Source organism: Gossypium hirsutum, chromosome A01, assembly GCF_007990345.1.
Source record: "Gossypium hirsutum isolate 1008001.06 chromosome A01, Gossypium_hirsutum_v2.1, whole genome shotgun sequence".
Classification (NCBI taxonomy): Eukaryota; Viridiplantae; Streptophyta; class Magnoliopsida; order Malvales; family Malvaceae; genus Gossypium; species Gossypium hirsutum.
Window position 1 is genome coordinate 110,959,554 of NC_053424.1, and position 20,180 is coordinate 110,979,733.

Here is a 20,180-nt window from a genome sequence, read left to right on the forward strand (position 1 = left end):
CTCGAAATAATTGTTTAAGTTTGAAAACTCAAAATCACTTAGAAGGGTGCTTGACTATTCTAATTCAACGAGAAAAGTCGCAACCCAGTAAGTTAGGGCACTACCTTTCTCGAAGTTTCCAAACATCAAGCATTGCCTTTTATTTTTTATTTTTAAAAAAACCTTGGAATATTATTTTAAATGACGTTTTAGGATGACATATTAATACATCATGAATCATAGATGTACAAAATATTCTAACATTTCCATACAAACATAAATAATATCATTAAGACAAAACTAAATAACATGAACATACGTTTAATGAAAAAAATCATACTAGGGTAAATATAAGATAATAAACAAATAAAAACATGAATAAACTAAAAGAAAAACATAATACATGCAAAAATTATACAACAATATATATCATAAAATAGCACATAAAAGAAATAATTAAACATAGCATATAAAAAAAATGGAACTATGCACAAATAAGATAAATGACATATACTAAAAAAATGAATAAATAGAACATTTACAAATTATAAAAATATAATGCAATAGTTCAAAATACATGAAATGATAATATAATATATATACATGCATAGAAAATATATATTTGAAAATAAACTATATAAAAAGGTTAAATATTATAATATATAAAATACATAATCAAATGTATAAAAGATAGGAATAAATATACATATTTGAAAAATGAAGAAATTAAAATAAAAAAAAAGGTTGAAAAACTAAGATAGACGAAGAATAAAATTAGAACAAACCACAGAGAGTAAGAACGCAAGAGGGAGAGAAATTTGAGTGAATGCTCTCAAGAATTCTTATTGCTTCCCAAAACTCAAGTGATTTACAATGAAGGGAGAGGCCTCTATTTATAGTTGAGCCTCCCCAAATTTAACGGTACAGATCAATTACATCAACGGTTAAGACGGTTAAGATTAAAGGATATCTACAAATTAAATCTCCAAGATTACAAGATCATATCTTCAAGATTGCATATCATATCATATCATATCTAAGATTATATCATATCTAAGATTGCATATCATATCTAAGATTGCATATCCTTAAAGATTATATTTCCATATAAGTCAAGCTTGTAGATGGACCTTAAATCTTTTCAAGTAATGGGCCATTCTGATCGGGCCAAATTATATTTGTAATTCTGGACTGAACTTGGACTTCATTTTTTTTTGGGTTTATTATATTTTTGTTTTTGGATTTATTTCTGGGCCCGGGCAAAATTGAGTGTTTACATAATGGTATAAGAGGAACATAAATTTCGTCATTCAATCCCCACTTAATTCTCCTGTAGATATCTGCTTCATTTGCTACTAATTCATTGGCATATTTACTCAATCTGATAAATTCACGTTCGTATTCAGTAACTAACATGTTCTGCTTCAAATCCAGAAATTCTCTTTTCTTCTTCTCAAGATAAAGTTGACTCACATATTTCTTTCTAAATTCAAACACAAAGAAATTCCAATTAATTTTATCTGCAAGATGAATATTCATGACAGTGGTCCACCATTAGAAAGCCTCATCCTTTAATAAAGATATTGCACATTTCCACTTTTCATCCCCTGTACACTGCAATTCTTCAAATATCCTTTGACTATTCTCTGACCATTTTTCAGCTTCAGTTGGGTCATCATCTTTCTTTCCTTTAAACTCTTCAGCTCCAAATTTTCTTGTTTTCTCCAAAGGAGATCGATGACTAGTTACAGACAGTTGTGGTTTTGAAATAATATGAGTAGGAGGTGGTGGAACAAATGGAGCATTATTAGTTCTTACAGCTTATTGCAATAACTAATTCATTGTCTGTAACAAGGCTGCGATTGGAATTTATTCTCTAGGCAGTATTGACTCAGTTTCAGGTTGAGTTACTTCTTTCAATTTAGGCTTCCTATCATCCCCTAAGTTTACCGATTCACTTCAAGCTTGGGCTCTATGTTGATCTCTTTCCCTATCAAGGTTTGACACCCTACTCTTTACTTCATATTCTTACTCTTTACGAGGTCTATTTGACATCTTTAAGTTCTACAATATTCATAAATTATGCAATTAAATAACTAAATCTTATCTCATCACATCAATATACAAAATGGCATGTACTGTAACACCCCAAACCCAACCCAGACGTTATTGCCGGATCTGACGTGTCACATTGAAGTTTTTAAGAAAACCCATGCCTCCTTCAACGTCCTTCTTAGTGTTTTAAAAGATAGTCTTTGCTAAGTTAATAAAGTGAATGGAAGCTGTGCACCAGGTAGGTATCCGAAACAGAGGAGGTGAGCCTAGAAGGCTGCTTAAGTACCAAGCTCTTGATTGGACCCAATCCTAGACATGCCCACAACCATTGCCACACTTTGGTGCTAGGTTAGGTTTTGAGAAAAACGAGTTGGAATTCATTTAAGTAGATATTTTTGATAAACCGATTAATTGTATCGTTGCGTTATTTTGAAAACAATTATCATTTTGGAAACACGCCCTAGGTCTAACTCATATTGTTATCAAAAAAATATAGGGTATAAGATAAAATAATCCCAGAAAAATAATTAAAATGGCCTTATTACAACCCAAAACCAAATAATAATATTAATAAGATAAAACTTATAAAGAAATAAATCGGCTACTTATTGCAATTAAAAGAAACAGAATCAGTAGTGTGGCCATCTTCGAGTCCCACGCAGCTCCAAACCATCTAAGCTTAGGGATTACCTGTACAGTTAGAAACGGGGTGAGTTTATGAAAACTCAGTGTGTAATCCCAATAACAAACAAACAGTAAATAACACGGTATTAGTACAATCTGGGCCAAATCCCTATTTAGTCTTGACATATACTGGGCCGAAGCCTTTCCATAAATCATATCACTGGGCCGAAGCCTTTTCATAAATCATGTCACTGGGCCGAAGCCTTTTCATAAATCATATCACTGGGCAAAGCCTTTACTGTAAACGGTATGACCCTTAGGCCCATTTCAATGTCACATGTAATGTCAATGGATGTATGCAAGCCCATTTCAATATCACATGTAATGTCAATGAATGTATGCAAGCCCATTTAGGGAGACTACTCGACCCACCATCCCCTACTCTCCACCCGTACCAACCAAGCTCTCCATGTGGGGAATAACTCAACCCACCCAACCAAACTCTCCACTAGCAGCATAGCTGCTTTATCATATAACTGGAGGCCTAGCCTCTTTTAATAACTGGGGCAAAGCCCTTTTTGATAAACTGGGGCAAAGCCCTTTTCGGTAAACTGGGGCAGAGCCCTTTTAGCACTTCCTCCATCAATATAACCCATATCCTATGCAATATGTCATGTATGCAGAATGTCATGCCCATATTTGAATCAAACAATCACAGTCAAGTCATTCATATCACCAACATATATTCACAATCAAATCCGTCAACCACACAGTCCAAGTCAGTCACTTGCCCACAAGGGCAAAACAATCATTTTTCATATTATAAGGGTATTTTCATAATTTTACCAAAAATCAGGGTTTTCCATGTTCATTACAATTGTCAATATTTTCGAGTGTTTAAACAATGATCTTTAACCCACTTATCAAATTCGGGCTTTTGGGCCCAAAACCCGTAATGGGCCTTACGAATGCTGATTTAGCCCACTAAGCCTGCTTAACCCAAATTTTACAACAATACTAACCGTGTTAACATGTAACTTTTCCAAATTCCATTTTCCATCAATTTTACCCAAATGGGCCCAAAAGCCCATTTGGCCCAATTCCTGCCCATTGAGGCCCAACTTACCATCGTGCACAAAATTGAGTTCTTACCCGTTCCATCGATCCAAACACCGATCTTATCGTATTTATCGCATCTATACCCACACGCAACATTACAAGTTCCCGAAATACCGGTATTTTAGTATTTCGGCTTCTCAGCAGATATTAACTAAGCTACTACGAGGGTTAGTACACACCTGTTATGGGTTGAAGTTTTCCATAATCAATCACCTACGATAACCACCACCTGTCACTCAAACTTAACTAATCCAATATCAATATATATAAATCCTAAGCACATCAGTCATACGGAACATAAGGGCATATTCGTCATTTTACCATACAAGGGTATTACGGTCACTTTACCCTACAGGGGCTTTACGGTCTTTTTACCTATTAGGGGTATTTTAGTCATTTCATCCTACAAGGGTGTTTTGGTAAATCTACAAACCAAGGGTATTTCAATAATTTTGTAAACCAATGGTATTTCTATAATTTTTAGAAAGTCAAAGGTATTTCTATAATTTTGTAAATCAGGGGTATTTTAGTAATTTTACAAATTGAGGGTATTTCGGTAATTTTACAAACCAGTGGTATTTCAATAATTTTACAAACTAGGGGTATTTTGGTAATTTTACAAACTAGGGGTATTTTGGTAATTCTATCCTACAGAGGTATTTCAGTAATTTCACAATCGAGGGTAAAACGGTAATTTTGTAAACTGAGGGTAAAATGGTAATTTTGTAAATTGAGGGTAAAACGGTAATTTTTTAAATCGAGGGTGAAACGGTATTCTATAAATCGAGGGTAAAATGGTAATTTTACAAATCGAGGGCATTTCAATAATTTGGTAAACTAAAGTATTCTAAACAGGGATAACAATACGAATGAGCCTAAAGCCTATTCTTGGCCCAAATGGGCCCACACGGTCGTGTGGCCCTTTTAGCACAAATCTAGCCACAAATATGAGATTCACCTAGCCTAGTCCAATATTTAGTACACAATCAAACAACTTATCCAATTGGGCCCGTTGGCCCACATGACCCCTTTCGCCCCATTGCGGCCCGAAGTAGCCATCCTACAGCTAGAGTAGCGAGAAAATACACACCTGATAGGAGACTGGAATTAATCCACGCTCCGAGCACTCTTAGCTGACGCCTAACCCAAACGAGCACGCCATACAGCGAAAGGGATTAGCCAAGAAAAGGTACATTTACTCTCCTCATGGTTCCCTCTATTTAAAGCCAGCTTCGCAACCACTCTTATGTTAGCTTCCCGATGTGGAATCCCTCCAACATCAGAGTTTAAATTCAACACCAACTCTTGCCACCCCCTGTTAGCAAAATAAATGCTCCTTGCTTGCCATGGGATCCGAACCCATGCCTCCCCTCAGATGCTCCACACGCTACTTGCCACTAAGCCATAAGGCTTTTTGTGTCATATTTTATCCCCAATTAATTATAAGGTCTAAAGGCCAAAGTCCAGGTTCCCTTAAAAAAAACCAAAATAAATTGCAAGAACCAAGGCTTGAACCCAAGCTCCCATACAACCTTAATGACGCCACAATCACTAGAATACAAGCTTCCTTGTGTCATTTATTTAACACAATAATTTAAAAACCCTCATCCAAGCATCCATGTTTTTTTTTCACTTAATACCAAAATTTTTGCTAAAGCCCAAGTTTGAACCCAAGATTTCTCTAACACTTCTCAGGGCCATTAACCACCAAAGCAGACATTTAATTGTGTTATTTCATTGCACAATTAAATACCTATATACAACCTCCTTACGGACCCGCACTCAAGGCCCAATACTTCTAGGCCCAAATTCGGGGTGTTACATGTACAGATAGCCCCATTCCTGACCCAAGAATCAGAAAACCTAAGTTTTAATACCAATAAATGTAACACCCTATACTCGATTCAATCGTATGAACCCAGTATAAGATTATAACTTTTGGTGCAAAAAAGGTTTTGGCTAGACACTATTTAATTTAAACATTTATACATAGTATTTTAACTTATTTAACTAAAAAATTATTAATATAAACGTGTGGGGTCATTATTGGATGTTAGATTATGTTTGGAAATGATTTTAACATTGTTTCTACCCAAAACAGGGGAAAAATATCGATACCAAAACAAAAACGATACCAAATTCACATACTGTTTTGGAAATTTTGTATTTCAAAGCCTAGGTATCGATACTTATACCCTTGATATCGATTCCTTGGGTAAAATTTGGCAAAAATCAGTTTAAAAGTTCACTAAAACCCCCTATAATATATATATTCTTCTCAACACTTAAGACTAATTCAAAATATATTAAAATTAGTTAAAACCACTCCAAATCAATCATAATCACCATATTAGCAAACCACATTTGCAAACATATTTATAGGTTCAATAATTCATTTCATATATAATCAAAATACTTCAAGTAAAACCAAAATATATAGAGTTTCAAGAGTTTGTATTTTAGTCCCTAACACATGGGAACACATTTGGCCTACCTATGTACATGCCAATTTAATTCAAAATATGGTACTTACTCTTGAAGCTCTTGAGGATGTGATGAGATAAAAGATCTCCTAGCCCAACTCTATCCCTTCGAGTCTAATTGTACCTCCGCGTTAAAATAAATGTGTTAAGCCGGTGAAGGCTTAGTAAGCACTACAAGAATAAATAGGTAAATGAAACATAACATAATATTTTAAACTTATTCAATTAATACATATTTACACACATACAAGTTTCTTTAACTATACCTTACTTTAATAAATTTTAACTTACCTTTTGTAAGTTATCAAACTTACCTCAACAGATTGATGTTTCACTTTTATTCACAACTCATATTCATAGAGCAGAGTAGACTTTATAGAACACACCAGATATACGAAACAAATACAGAGGTGCATTATTATGCACTATTGAACAGAGAGCACTAAAGTGCTATACAAAGAGCACAAATGTGCTAAACGGAGAGCACTAATGAGCTAATAATCAGAGAGCGCGTTAAGGTCCCTTAATGACATGCCACTAATATCCTAGTAGTTCTAATTTAGTCCCAATTTCATAAATCACAAATATCACATCTTTTTTACACATATACTTTTACCACAACATCATTACTTAATGCTTAAACAAATATACCATTTCATATTCTCCACCAATATTTCTCTTTACAAATTTCATAATTTCATAATCTAATTCCTTTTTTATTATCTATTTACAAATATAAATATATATTCTACATTTTTATTCTAAGTAATTCTATATTACAATATAAGCATTTAAATAAAAATAATTTAAAAATCTTGTAGTACTTACAATAAAAAGGTTGAGATGTTGTATTTTCTTCTTTCTTCACTCTTTGGCCTTCTCCTTTTATTTTCCTTCAATTTTATCCTCTCCCTTCTTTTCTTTCTCTTCAATTTCATATAAAACATATATCATTTATAAGTTAAAACTAAAATCATATAATTTTTCTATGCCAGTTAATGAAAATAAACATGTATGACATGATAATTCATCATCTCTTACTTTAGTTCTTTGAACACCCAAAACCCTAACTCAGGTTTTTCTCTCTTTTAACCCATCTATGGAAATTTTCTCACGAAATAAAGTTGTTCACTAGCCTTCTATTTGGTTTATTCTAAAGAAATTTAAAAGAAAATGAAGGTTTGAAGCTTGGATGGTTCATCAATGGAGGAAGGACATGAAGGGAATTAAAAGAAAAGTTGGATGGAAATTGGAGGGATAAGTGACGGTTTGGCTTAGTGAAAATATATCATATTTTCATCTTTTCTCCCACTTTCTACACCATTCCACTAAAATATCTCACATTTTTAATTAAAATGTTCAAATTGTTAATAAGTCCTTAAGCCATCTATTTTTTTTTACTTTTACCCATCATCATTACACCTAATGAATATCTACTTGGCTAATTACCATTTTGTCCTTCCTCATCTTTCATATTTCCCAGGATGACTCATACAACACTTTTCTTAAATTTCTTCTTGATCCTTCATTTCCTCTACTACTATATATCTCCTAACCTATTATTTTCCTAGTTTGGCCACAACAAATTCTATATTCTTTCAATTAAGTCAATGTATTTATTTAAAATTTTCCTACCTAAGGAGTATTTTCTAATTTCTTATGGGATCTAAATACTTTCTAATTTAATACTAAAAATTTCTATTTATTATATGTCAAAAATTTTGCACTAATTCTTGACCCAATCCATCACTATACCTAACCTCGAGTTAAAGCACAGATGTTACAACATGCACTTGAAATATTTTCCTAAACTGTTAACAAGTGATGGTATGATAAAATGTCATCGTATTGATGTTGAAATTGAGTGCTTGGTATGTGAAAGTTATAAGTATTTTGAGTGCTTGGTATGTGAACGTTATAATGCTGACATGTAAACCATGATAGTAATTATTTGCGTGGTTACCTAAGTTTAATAGTTTTTTCAAAAGTAATGACGAGTAATGTTCTTAAAAACACGCTAATAATTAGTATATTGATTTAATAAAAGTTGAATTTATTAAATGAATGTTTCCCCCAAATTGACAAAGGTAACTATGGTTCTATTTAAAAGAGTGTTTTTGAGGTCTTCAACCAGGGATAGGGTGGATTAGTAGCTTAGGTGTCCAACGTAACCTATACGATTTGACCATAATGTCTAGGTCGGGTTTGAGAGACTATATCTAGTGGTATTAGAGCCTAGGTTCAAAACCTCGGACTGAATTTTTATTCTTTTCAAAAACAAGTCTGCATGCATTTATCCATAAAAGTGAAATATTCGGGGAAAATAAACAAACCACAGTGTATTTTGAGAAAGTATTTCTTTCAAGAACTACGAAGTCCGAAGGTCCGATGCCATGCCTATAGAAACAATATTGAAACTTTAGAAAGACACTAAAGACTATTGTATAAAATTTTAAAAGAAAGAACTTAGTTAAAAGTGTGATTAAAGATTGAACAAAAATAATGAAGATATTCTTACTTGTAAATTGTAGATTTCATAAAACATTGAAATGAATTCCCGTAGAATGATAACTCGTAGTAGGAGGGGCCGTAAAGCGTGACCTTCAATGGCTTCGGCTAAGTCGTCTGTGTCACAAGAGCCCATTCAGAATGTTGAGGCCAATGAGGTCACTAATGAACCCACTCATGAGGGTGGAAATAGGGTAGTAAGAATTATGATAATGAATACGATAAGAATGATCCAGTAACACAAACTTTGTTAAAGGCTATAAATAGGGTTGTTGGGGCCCCAGTTTGTGGTGTTAGTCGAGGGACAATTGCTGAGAGGCTCTGCTCAAGTGGGTAGAGTTGTTCAGGGGTATTGTTGGAACAATTCTTATAGTGGTTGAGTACTGGATGGAGACCATTGAACATATTTTGGATGATTTGAACTGCACTCCTGAGCAGAAACTTAAGGGTGTCATGTCCTTATTGAAGGATGAGGCATACAAGTGGTGGCAATCAATGGTTAGGGGTACGTTGCCAAAGCGCATTGATTGAGCCTATTTTTAGGATGCCTTTCAAGGTAAGTTGGTGGGTCCTTACTCTGTGGAGGCTCAACGATTGGAATTTATAAAGTTGAAACAAGGTGATATGACGGTTTTTGAGTATGAGGCAAAATTTTTAAGGTTGAGCCGTTATGCATCTAGTATGGTGGCATCTGAGCAGGAAAAGAGTTTTTGTTTTCAGAAAGGTTTGAGGTATGACCTTAAGGTACTAGGGTTTTGTTCTACTCTATTTTCATTCTATTTGGTATTAAATTAATGTATTTTTGGGATGATGCGTTGTAATGACCCAAAATTCACGAACATTAAAAAAGTGCAATATCGAGCCTCGTTTTAGTGAAATGGGTTCGTAAATAATTATTAGAAATATTTATGAGTCTAGTGGTGTGTTTAATTAGGTTTTAATTAAGTGAATTTAGCTTAATTAAGGGTAATTAGGAAAAAAGGACTAAATTAGATAATGGGTAAAAGTTGAATTATAAATTAATAGAAAGTAAAAAGAACCAAAATGGCAAATATGCCATTTAGCATAAGTTGAGGCGGCATATTAAGTAAAAATCTAAGATTTTTACTTAGATTTTAATTATAAAATATATATTAGTAATAAATTATATTAAATTAATTTAAAATAATTGGATTTTTATATGATAAATATAATATGATTTTGACAAGTGGATGGTGATAAAAATATGCAAATGTAATAATAATAATATGTATACAATTACAAGAAAAATATTTAATTACTTTTTATTTAAGCAAATAGATATTTATTAAATTATTGTTATAATTATTATTATTAATATCATCAAATAAATTGAATTATGACAAATGTAGGGTGGAGATAAAATACATGTGTAATAATATGAATAATACAATTGTAATACATGTATTGTTTATTAAAATAGATATTTATTATTTATTTATTGTTATTAAGTAAAATATATTTATTAAATAAATAATTATTATATAAGATTTTTATATGACAAACTAATTAAAAGGTGACAAATGCAATATAAATATTTGTTAATAAATAGATATATGTACACTTGTTATAAAATAATTTATTTACTTAATATTAAAGTAATAGATAATTAGATTAATTTATATTATTTTTAATTAAATAATTAAATTATAGGATTGTTGTGTGAAAAATAAAATAAATTATAACAATTGTATGGTATTGATGGTGTACATTTGTATATATATGATTAAATACTTAATAGATATTTAGAATAAATATATTATAATATATGTTAAGTAAATAAATAAAATAAACTATATATATAAGGTATAAAGGAAACAAAACAAAAAGAAACAGAAAAAAAACAGAGAGCAATTCAAATAGGGAGAAAGAAAGAAGAAAAGGATTAAATTTTAAATTAGGCTATAAGTTTTGTGTTGTAGGGATTAAATTGAAAGAAGTTTTAAATTAAGGTTTTATTATGAACATTAGATAGTTAAGTAGAATATGGAAGGAAATTGAATGGAAATAGAGTGTGAATTAAATTAGAAAAGTAGATAAATCTATTAATCTAGTTAGGACTAAATTGGAACTAAAATAAAAATTGGATAGAAATTCAATTATTATTATTATAAATTAATGTTGTAATTAATAGTGTAAATTATTATTATTTTCGTAGCTAACAAGGAACTCGAGGCATTAGCACACAAAGGAAAGAAGAAGGTTATCGAGGAATAATCGAGTAAATTCGGGTTTGTATTACTATAATTCAAATCTATTTATTATTAATTATTATATTTTAATTAAAGTGCATGGTAGATAAATTTAAGAAAGTAATTGAAATAATGGTATTGATTTGAATGAAATTGATTTAATAGTGTTTATGGCTATTGAAATTAAATGTTAAATTAAATAATGTATTTGGTAAGTAAATAATGAGGTAAGTGTTGTTATGGAATTGAATGATAATTGAAATGGCTGTTAAATAAATTTTAGTATTGGATTATGATTGAATTGTTAAATTGAAAGAGAATTTGAGAATTAAAATGAAGTTGAATTGAATGAGAAATATGTGTTAGTATTGTATTTTGAGTAGTGAATGGAAAGTGCATTTGATTTTGAAAGTGGATTTTTGAAATGAAAGTAAAATTGTGATTTAAGTGGAATTGATGTGAATATTGATTGAAATAGAGAAAGTGAATTAAATACCCTATTAACTAGTCGGGCTAAGTCGGATATAGTTGGCATGCCATAGGATTGGAAATGTTCAGGATACTTCAACCTCAAGTTCCGAATAGATTCGATGAGGTACTGGGTACCACTTTACTTCGGCTAGGCCAATGAGACACTGGGTGTCAACTTTGCTTCGAACTATCCGATGATGCACTGGGTGCCATCCTGGTGTGTTTGGTTGGATCCATGTATCTGCCAATGTCTGGGTTTGTTAATAAGGTGAATAACTGAAATGAGAAAATTAAATAAATTTGATTAATCGTACTATTAAAAGTATGACAAAGACATTATGAGTTGAATTGTGAATTGAATTGAGACATGAGATTTGAAGCATGAACTTAAGGTTCATGAAATTGTTAAATATCGAATTATCGATATTGAAATCAGTTGAATAAATGAAATGAGAAAATCGAATGAATTTGACCGATTGAACTATTGAAAGTATGAGAAAGTGAAATTCTGAATTGAAATATGAATCGAAATTGAGGTATCGAAATAAGAAGTGAAAATAGGATGAATAGGAAATAATGAAATAGTGTATGAGTTAATTGAATATAATCATATGAATTAATTATAATTATTTTTATTGAACAATTTTGGTTTAAATAATTACTGTAAGATTGATGTTACTAAATAATTGATGATTACTGAATGATTATATTAAAGTACTGAATAACTGATTGTTATTGATTGATTATGAATAGAAATGAATATTTTCTTGAGAATAAGTTATTGAGTTGAGATATAGAAATGAAATTTATGAAATAATGATTTATGAAATGGTTATTAAGATATTGATGTAGTAAGAAGATATATAAATTAAAATGAAGAAAATCCATTTAAAATACATATTATTAAATTAAAAATTAAAGCTTAAATGCATGAAAGATTTATTAAAGGTAAAATAGTGGTAAGATTTAATGTATATATATTATTTTACCTTAAGTATTTGAATTATAGTAATACCACTTGGTGTATACTCAGCGTACAGTTTGTTTCCGTGCGCAGATTAAGTACAGGAATTTTGGAAGAGTTGAATTTTGAGATTTGCAAACTTTCATCTCATCACATCTTCAAGCAACAACATGGTATGTTTTAAAATTTTGAATAGAATGGCATGTACTTAGGAAAAATATTAAGTATATTCCAAATGTCCGTTTTTATTTTCTAATATATTAATGATTAGCCAAGAATTACTTTGGCACCAAATGTAATATTCCTATATCAGATTTCTTGAGTCGAACATGGTATAGGGGTGTTACATGCGTAGTATGAAAAAAGGCACGAAATATTTGACACAATACTTAACACTGCTTCCAACTACTTATTTCTCCATTTGAAAACGCAACTCTATCACTGACACTAAGCTCTTTCTCCACCCTATTCCTTTAGTAAGAAGTGGCTTCTTCAGGTACATCTTGTTGTTCCTTTTAAGAGTGTAAATTCCAAGCTTGCAAACACACCCACACTCATCTCTGACGTCAAAATTAGCAGAAAAAGTAGGGAAACAATTCAAGGGCTTGCTTGGGATCATCAATCGTTTCTCAATATAATATCAGCCTTCCTAGGCTACTTTACCCATCTAACCCAAAAAAATTAATATTTATAAAAATGACCTTGGTTCAAAAACATTCACCAAAATGACCTGAAATGAACAGTAGATTTGGGTTTTGGGAACCCAATGGTCGGCACTACCTAGTGTTTTGGCGCTATGATTGCCTGATGATTGTGTCAGGCTTTAAAAAAAATGATTTTTTTTTAGTTTGGGAACCTAATTACTGACACCAGGGTATTTGTTTTTAAATCGTATCATACTGGTATACAAAAATACCAATATTTAAAAAAATTGGTTTTGGCCACGTAATAGCCAACACCAAACATATTAAAATATTTTTTTTTTGCTACTGGCCAGCACCAGGTACAATTTTTGCTTCCCAAGACATTTTTTTTATACTTTGGGACACTGATGCAGGCACTTGTGTAATTTAAAAAAAATTGGGTGCTGGCCATGTAATGGCTGGCACCAAGTACAATTCCGGCTCCTAATGCAATTTTTTTGGAACATTGATGGTTGGCATCAGTGTATTTAAAAAAACAAATTGGGTGCAGGCCATACATTTAATAAATAAATAAATAAAATTTTGGTGCTGGCCAGTAGATAGCCGGCACCAAGTACAATTTTCGGCTCCAACTGAATTTTTTTTTATTTTGGGACACTGATGGCTAGCACCAGTGTCATTTAAAAAAAATTTTATGTCTTCCAAATTTATCAGATATATATAGGTGTTTTGTCTTCCATTTGAGTTTTTCTTTGCTTTATTAATTGAAAATCTAGATTAAAAATATTATTTTTTTCTTTGTTAAGAAAGAAGCAAAAAAATTTTAAGATAAGTTCCCAAATTTTGTTTGTTTATGTTTAATTCGATGGAGAAATGATAAATACAACTGAAGAAGACTGTGTAATTCAAAGTAGGAAAAAAATAGGAATGAGATTCAACAAGCGTGTTTCGCTGGCGAATTTAAAATGAAAAATCAATACAAAAATAGCAACCTGTTGCAGAAAGCAAATGTTGAAACTCTTTTACAAATTTTCGGTTTCAACAAATCCGATCAAGTTCTCAGAAATGGAGCTTGAAGATGGTGATGATCTAGTAACAATGATAGCAATTTATTTCCCCTCTGAGATAGAAAATCGCAGCCCGGTTGAATTGTTCGTAGAGATAGCTGAACCAGATCTCATTCAAGTTGTAATTCCAGCAAGCCAACGCTTTGGAATTGAATTCGATCTTAACGTCTCCTGGGAAGATCAGTCAAGTTTTGGATGGTCAATGCCAACTCTCGAAAATCCAAACACCAATAGATGTTCATATAACATCCCAAACTCGTGTACTGTCTAGAGATCCATCCAAAGGTGTTGGCCACTATAGAAGATGGAGATGAAGGGTCCAATAATGATGATCAATCTCACCGTGATCCCAACGATGATTTCAGTGACCCCAATTTGGATTACATCATTGAAGACGTAGATGAGGAAGGGTTGGTGGAGGGTAAAAATGCAAACTCCCATTCGACTGGGAACACGGGCCTTAGTATAGTTATAAGAAATAATCCAGGGTCTTTCATGACCGATGTGGATCCTGATGCGGCTCTTGCATGTGAGTTCCCGGAATATACAAACATTGTGTCGGCTCACCTACTTGATGATGAATTCGACGATGAATTCGACGATGAAGAGTTGTTTGTAGGACAACAATTCGATAACAAAAAAGACTGTTTAAATGCTATAAAATAACTTAGCTTGAAGTTAGGTGTGGATTATAAAGTAACAAAGTCAACGCAGTCTTTGTACGTAAGAGAATATTGGAAAGCCTAAAGTGGTTGTAACTGGCATGTTCGAGCCGCATTAATGCAATGGACACAGATGTGGATGATAAGGAAACTAGAAGGTCTACACACATGCACGTCTACTCGTATGTCGTAAGACCATTGAAAGTTAGATGCAAAAACTATATGCAACTGCATCATCCATTTACTGAAAGAGTCGCCTACCATTTAGGTGTCAGTCCTTATTGCGGACATGCAAGCTCGACTCAAGTATAAAATGTCATACCGAAAGGCATGGTGGGCAAAGCAAATGGCGATGCGAAAGTTGTATGGTGACTGGGATGCATCATACAATGAGCTTCAAGGATGGATAGCTGGGATGCAGGAGTATGTACCTTTGGACAGTGACTGATTTGTAAACACTGTCGTATAAAGGCTCGGACGGAGAGATACAATCAGGGAAACGAGTTTTTCACCGATTTTTTTGGACGTTCGAGCTGTGTGTTAGGGCCTTCCCTTACTGCAAGCCAATGGTGCAGTTGGACGAGACCTGGTTGTACAGTAAATACACGCAAATACTCCTGATTGTTGTTACACAAGACAACAACAGAAATGTGCTTCCAATCACTTTCGCCATCGTGGAGCGTGAATGCTTCGAGTCTTGGCAATTTTTCCTCAGAAATCTACGGAGACACATTGTCAGAGAAGGAAACATTTACCTTATATCAGATAGATTGAAAGAATTACTTGCTGCGATAAGGCGATTGTGGATTCCGTAGAGGTCTGTTTGTTGCATTTGGCACATCGCGGCAAACTTCCACAGAGGTTATAAAAATAAAGATTGGAAAAAAGGAACTCATGAACATGGGTAAAAAAAATTGTATTTATTTCAAAAATTCCTTTTCAATTTTTTTTAGCCTGTAAGTTTTCAAAATATTGATTCCAAATTGCATACGCAGTTCATGAGTTAGAACTGCGAAGATTTAGGAAAAGGTTCGCGAGGCTTGAATCTCAGATGTCATCTTTACTAACAGATCTCTGGACATAGTTGGGTAGCATGGAAAACTGGCAATTGACTCAAAGTTATGATGAGGGGTTTCAGTATGGGCAGATGAAGACCAACCTGGTAGAGCCAGTCAACTTTGTATTGAGGTGCACACGTCATCTGTTGATTTCTGCTATTTTCTCGGCAACATTCTATATGTTGGTCACATTGATGCCTAGGATGAGGTTGAGACAAGCTAAACAGATCGAGGCCGAGCATGTGTATGTTGAGGCCGTCCAAAAGGCCATGGCAGTAAATAGTCGAATAGCACAAACAATGAACGTAGAATTGGATTCACGCGGCTTGGAAAATTTTTGAGTTCAAGAGTACATCGATTGTCGTTCGGGTCTTCTACCTAAGTCGTATGCAATTGATCTGCGAAACAGGTGATGCGAGTGCGGGATATTTTAGACTTTTCAATATCAATGTGCACATGTTCATGCAGCGTGTGTGAGAGCAAACTTAAATGTTGAACAATTCATAAACAAGATCTACACATTGCAATGCATATTGTATATATGGGGGAACAAATTTCCTGTAATGCCCGATATCTCAAACTGGGAAGTTCCACCGCCTGCTTTCGAGATGGTGTTTGACCGTAGTCTCCGTAAACATCCTAAAGTTTTACCATAATCGACGAGAATTTGAAATGACATGGACGTCAGGGAGACGGGTGAACCCAAACTGTGCACTGTGTGTCGAACATCTAGACACAACCGATCAACTTGCCCACATCATGTCTATGTTTTCGGTCAATTGTCTCATAATGTCAGACTCAAAGATGACGAATGATATATTCTTGAGCACATGTTCTAGTAAAAACATTGTAAAAATATGAAAAATTATAGAAATGATATACTTTATTCAAATTATACAGTTGATTAAATATAATACAATATACATACATATTTAATTTAAAACACATTAAAATGAAATAAATTACAATGAGAGAAAAATTAATATGAAAAAAACGTAAATTAAAATGGAAAGAAAGATAATTTAAATGAAATGAGAAAAAAAATTAAATTTAAATGAAATGAGAAAAAATTAAATTAAAATGGAAAGAAAGATAATTTAAATGAAATGAGAAAAAAATTAAATTAAAATAGGAAGAAAGATAATTTAAATGAAATGAGAAAAAATTAAATTTAAATGGAAAAAAGAATAATTTAAATAAAATGAGAAAAAAAATAAATTTAAATGAAAAAAGATAATTTAAATAAAATGGAAATGGAAATGAAATGAAATGAAAAAAAGAAAAAAGAAAAAGATGAAATGACATGTTAGGTCAGGCCTGCGGCAGGCCTGGGAAATAGAGTATCAGTGGCCGGCAATAGCAGGCCTAGTCCCTAGGATTTCACCCAACATTTCAGGCCTAAAAAACTCAAAAAAAAACCAATTAAATTGACATGAGAAATTTTTTGAATTTAAATGAAATGTAAAATTTTGTAATGGAATGATATTTAAATTAAGAAAAAATTTAAATAAAATATGAAAAATTTTACATGACTCTGATATTGAGACTACTTGTGATTAATATGAAAAAAATTTCGTATATTAGGAAAAAAATAAATTTAAATGAAAAAAATTAATGAAATGAAATGTTAAATGAAATATGAATATGAAATGAAATGTAATTTGTAATGAATAAGAAATGAAATGAAATGTTAAATGAATATAAAATGAAATGATGATTATGAAATGGAATGGAAGTTTAAATGAAAATAAATTATAAATTTAAATGAAAACAAAAACTAAAATGAAAATAAAAATTTTGAAATAAGAAATAATTAAATTTAAATGGAAAAAAAATAATTTAAATGAAATGGAAATGTAAATGAAATGAAATGAAAATACAAATAAAAATGAAATGGAAATATAAATATGAAATGAAAAAAAAATGAAAGGACTTGTTAGGCCTGCGGTATATTAGTGGCTGGCACCAACAGACCTAGTGCCTAGGATTTGACCCAATATTTCAGGCCTAAAAAACTCAGAAAAAAATGAAATGAGAAAGATTTTGAATTTAAATGAAATTTAAAATTTTGTAATGAAATGATATTTAAATTGAGAAAATTTTTTAAATAAAATATAAAAATTTTAAATGACCCTGATATTTAGACTACTTCTAATTAATATAAAAAAAATGAAATAAATTGAAAAAAGATAACTTGAAATGAGACTAGTTGTGATTAATATGAAAAAAAATTGTATATTAGGAAAAAATAAATTTAAATGAAAAAATTAATCAAATGAAATGTTAAATGAAATATGAATATGAAATGAAATCTAATTTGTGATGAATATGAAATGAAATGAAATGATAATTATGAAATGGAATGAAAGTTTAAATGAAAATAAATTATAAATTTAAATGAAAACAAAAACTGAAATCAGAAATAAATTGAAATGAGAAATAAATAAATTTAAATGGAAATTTTTTTAATGAAATGAAGATGAAAATGAAATGAAATGAGAAAAAAAAAGGGAAATGAAATGAAATGAAAAAACAAAATGTTGAAAGGATAGGACCTGTGCCTGTGTCAGCATTGACCAGAGCCAATTTGGCCTTCCATTAGCCGGCACTAGCCTGGCCAATTTAAAACAAGTTTTATTTTCAATTTTGCCCCTGCTCAGCCACTATGGTCCCCCATTATATATGGGCTACTTCAACCCAAAACTGCTGACCACAGCCGATAACTGTCGCTCACCGTTGACCGCTACCATCCTCTGTGACCGGCAACCACCGATCACCTCCAAACACCTCCGACAACCGTCGTTCACTATCAACCACTATCGACCACCACTGATCATTCTATGGATCTTTTAAATTCTTTTTTAAATGAAAAATATAACATTCTATATTTATTATAAACACAAGATTTGTACCAAATTGTGAGACCCCGGTTGCATGATCCCGATTATTTTTTCGATCGAAGATTTTTGCCGTATTTTAATGTCGCGGGTTTTGGGGTAGTTGAGTACATTTAGATATCTGAGTTGCGGGCATATTTAATATCTGCCTTAGTTAAAAGATGGCGCCCGAAGACACATACGTTCCACCTCCCCGTGTAGGGAGGTAACTATTACACTGCAAGACATAGCAGTCCAACTAGGGCTGTCTATAAACGATGAAATAGTGACTGGGCTTGGAAAAGTGCTCGACCCGTGGGGCACTTGCGAGCGGTTACTTGGAAGAGTGCTCCCCAACGATGAGGAAAGACGATTAACCTATATTAAATTTACTTGGTTAAGAGAAAACTTTCAGCATCTTGTGAGCAGTCCAACGCAGATGGACATTATCTACGCTGCTAGAGCGTTCATTCTACAACTTATAGGTGGGATACTATTGTCGGACTTCAAATCAAAATAAAGTTCACATCAGGTATCACCCGTTACTAGAGGATTTCGAGCTTACCGAAAGATTTAGTTGGGGCTCTGCTATGTTGGCATGCTTATACCGCGAGCTTTGTCTAACGACAAAGCCATCTACGAAAATTATGGGCGGTTGCTGCCTTCTACTGCAGTCTTGGACGTTATACCGAATGTCATTTCTAGCATAGTGAGCCACCAAACGTATGTGTGGCCACTTGTGAACAGGTAAATATATAGTTTAATTTTTCCATCTATTTTTTAATTGTATATTATAGTATACTCATTTTTGTATGGAAAAAAATAATCTGATAATTTATTTATTTTTTTAGATGGGCAACTATACTGGGAATCGGGCGATCGTTCACCGTACCTGTGTACCGTATGATAATAGAGACTCATTCTGGGGATGACGTAAAATACGTTTCCGAATCTTTCTTTTTTAAATACAATAATTGCACTAGAAAAAATTAACTGATAACGTGTTGTTTATATTATGTAGTTTTTATGGATGTCATATGTTGAAGAATGGATTGCGGTGCTCATACCATCATAGGTTATCAAGCAGCAACAGTTGTTCGTGTCAAATGTACCGTTGATTCATTTCCATATGGTGGAGTGACACGATAGAGGTTGGGTATTGAGGCAGTTCGGTTGCGTACAACCTATCTTGAACCCTCTCGTTGACATCACAAAAGTCCAAGGAATGGACAAAAGAAGGTTCAGGTCGGGACACTTTAAATTGGGTGGAAAAACATGAACCATATATCTTTTTGTGGAATGATCGACATTCGAGGCGCCCTCCCTCGTATGTCTTAGAGGGAGGGTTCTCTTTACGTGCGAGTACGCAGAATGGTATATGGCACACGGGAAGCCCTTTATATTCCAAGGTCATTATATGTTGATCCCGGAAGGCGCGCAACTGGAATCTTCCTGATGGC